Genomic DNA, 3,144 nt, shown 5'->3' on the forward strand with positions numbered 1-3,144 from the left:
TCTCTCTTTCCATTAAATTAAAACCAAATTGAGAGGAAAGAAAACATCGTTAACCACACATGCACACCTTTGGAAAATCTCGTGGGGGAGAAACAACATATTTCTCATCTTATTCCGAGTGATTGTACATTCAAACGCGTTTTCGTTGTGTGGGCACTTAGGCCATCGTCGACAACACAAATGTGATGTCATGTGAAAATATATTACGTTCAAAGCGTGTGTTATTTTCTCTTCCGTTGTAACGCACGGGCTTTTTTGCTAGTAATAATAATGCGCGGAGCGCTTCTGCTGTACGTCGTCGGCTTTTTTGCAAAAAGGCCCCTCTGTTTCTTCAAAATCAACCCGCGGTCCTTTTGTAAGTTAAGAAACGTTTCGTTCAGGCTATTTTTCAAGTTTTGACACACAGAGCAGAGGAAACAGGGAGCTCAAGTTGGTGCAGACCGCTGTCCTGGTGACGGCGAACTTGATCTGCGCGATCTCCCGCTGGATGTGGTCGAAGAAGGCCTTGTTGAGCCTGGGGCGGAGCCTGCCGATCTCGATCTCGATCTCCCGCGCGTCCGTGTCCAGGAAGAACTCCACCAGCCCGGCGTCCGTCTCAGGTATCACCCGCGCCTGCTCCCACGCACCCACGCCGCCATTGCCAGCATCATCTTGTCAGGTCTCAGCTCAGCTCAGGCCGTGCTCGGCGGAGGGAATGAATATGGATTACCTCGCGCTCCTTGCGGCGGCGCTCCTGTTCCTCCTTGACCTGGAGGTCGAAGGCGGCGCGCGGGTCGACGTCACTGTCGAGGCGGCGCCGGAACTTGAGCCGCGCGATGTGGCCCAGCTGCGGCGGCGCCAGGATGCCCTCCGGGTCCTGCGTGCGTCCCAGAGCGAGCTCGTCGGTCAGTAGAGCACCGGGCAGACAATCAAGCGTTGGTGATGGTATTCGTACGTACCCATCCGATGTAGGAGATCTTGTTGGTGACGGCGCGGCGGGTGGTGGGGGGCGGCGGGAGGCGGGGCGGGGCGCCAGGAGCGGGAAGCGCTAGAGGATGGCGCCGAGGGAGGAGGAGGTGGTGGACGCCATGGCCGGAGCAGCCGCGCGCGAGGATGGAACGGACATTATCCTTTGGTGCCTACCGTACGACGGATGGAGTGTTATGATTGTCCGCTTGTAGAGCTAGAAAAGTACAGATTCGAACTACACACTTGCCTGGTGAATTCGGCCGGCTGCAGCAGTGCAGGTCGTTTGTCCGGAGAACCTCCTTGGCTGCCTCAGGCGACGCGACGACGACCATCCGTGAGCGACTTGAAGTACCGGTGTGGCCGGCCGTCGAGCTGTAGGAGGTTGCCGAGCACGGGAAACTGTTCGGGGGGCCGGGAGCGTTTCTTGCTCCCTGTGTCGATCGTCCCTTGCTACCGCCGCTGAAGAACAAGTAGAGGACAGGTAGGAGAAGGAGCGATAATACGAGCGGCGGAAGAGGCCCCATGGTGATGGGTTGGGAGAAGATGGAGCCATGGTGACGTTTTGGTGTTCTTAATGCGGGACGGATGATGGCTGCCATTGCTCAAGTAAGACAAGACTAGCTGGTAGTGAAGCCCGTGTGTACGGTTGTGTTGTTTTTCTTATAAAAAAACAATATATATCGATATCTATACCTACTTATTTACTTATATATCCCTACCTAATAATAAATCGGATACTGTTTCTGTCATCCGTCGTGGCGGTTTTGGAAAAAAGCCCCTAACGTCTTGTGTATTCAACCTGCACTACCAATTTAAGTGGAAAAAACGATTCAGTTTTACACAAACCACCCTTCTCCCCAGTTCACGACCGCGCGTCTCCTCTTCTCCGCTTATCCATTCCGGTTGCTCACTCCCGTCTCCGTCGTGACGCCGCCGACCGCCACCGCCGGGCCAGGCGCCGATGGAGATGCTCCGTGCCGCCATCGCAGTGTTCTTCTTCCAGGCCACCCTCGGGGAAGAGGAACGGTGTCGCATTGGTGCGACTGGATCAAACGAGGGCCTGCCAGGACGGACCATGCGGGGAAGCAGAACGGAATCGTGGGCCGCTGCACTGGATGATGGGGAGCCCCTCTCTCCCCGGTGGGGGGCTGCTGCTTGATGGGGGCAGCAGGACCCTGTGTGGAGTGGCGCTCAGTTGGTTGCCAGATCTGGCGTTCATCGGCCAGTTGCAGCGCGACTTGCTGCGTATGGGCTCGTGTCTGGAGGCGAGGGGTGTCTAGGCGTGTGGCGGAGGCGCGCAAGGATGGCTGGCTTAGGTGACAGCTTGGATGGTTTGGCCACGGATGTGGGAGTGCCGAAGCCTTCTCCAAGCTCGTCCATCTTCTCAAGAAATCAATGGCCATCTCTGGATAGAAAAGTGGCTCTAGGTGATGGATAGGAAGATAGAAGCAGAGCGCTCACCATTTCAACGTCGGACAAAAAACATAGTTCATCATAGTTCAACGACGGACAGTGCAAACTAACTAAAACATAGTTAAAATATAAACACAATGACGAAGGGTGGAGAAAATCACCATTTCCTTGCCGTCCCCTTCCCCTTCCAGTCATCGACACGGTTGTGCCCCTCCTCCGTGTAGGCGTCGGCGTGCGATGGAGCGTCGTCATCAGAGCTAGAGGTGGATCCATCTGTCAGGTCGGAGTTGGAGCTCCACTCATGCCCGACAACATGTGTTGCAGGCTGTCCCGCTCCTTTGCATAACGGGTCACCTTCATAGTCGTTGTCGCCTCTTTGTTCGAGCCCTCATGATGGTGTCAAGGAAAGTAGACGCACACACAAACCCTGAAATTTATTTCATACATGTTGCAACACACGAGCTCTTTTACTAAAACGTTAGCTTTTATTAAGAATAAAGAAATTCTCATGTTTAACCATATTATCAATGTTTATTAAAATTAGATAAAAAATAATAATGCATAATTACATATGAATCAGGTTATGTCCATCTTTTCGCCCGGTGCAACGCACGGGCATTTGTACTAGTGTTAAATAAAAAAATAGGTTTATGCTTCTGTTATCATAGTTTCATTTTCTTTTACCAAAACTGTAAACATATATGGATTAATTCAAATGATTATATGATCATTTACACATTGTTAATAGGTGTTAGTTCAAAGAATCTTTGTCACTCGGACCGA

General features: G+C 52.4%; 1 pseudogene; it reads right to left on the bottom strand.

Moving 5' to 3' along the window:
- Window positions 1-381: 381 nt before the first annotated feature.
- On the bottom strand, window positions 382-1,069 carry LOC123396805 (annotated as a pseudogene).
- Between the last annotated feature and the right edge of the window lie 2,075 nt (window positions 1,070-3,144).

The sequence above is a fragment of the Hordeum vulgare genome, chromosome 5H (genome assembly GCF_904849725.1).
Source record: "Hordeum vulgare subsp. vulgare chromosome 5H, MorexV3_pseudomolecules_assembly, whole genome shotgun sequence".
NCBI lineage: Eukaryota > Viridiplantae > Streptophyta > Magnoliopsida > Poales > Poaceae > Hordeum > Hordeum vulgare.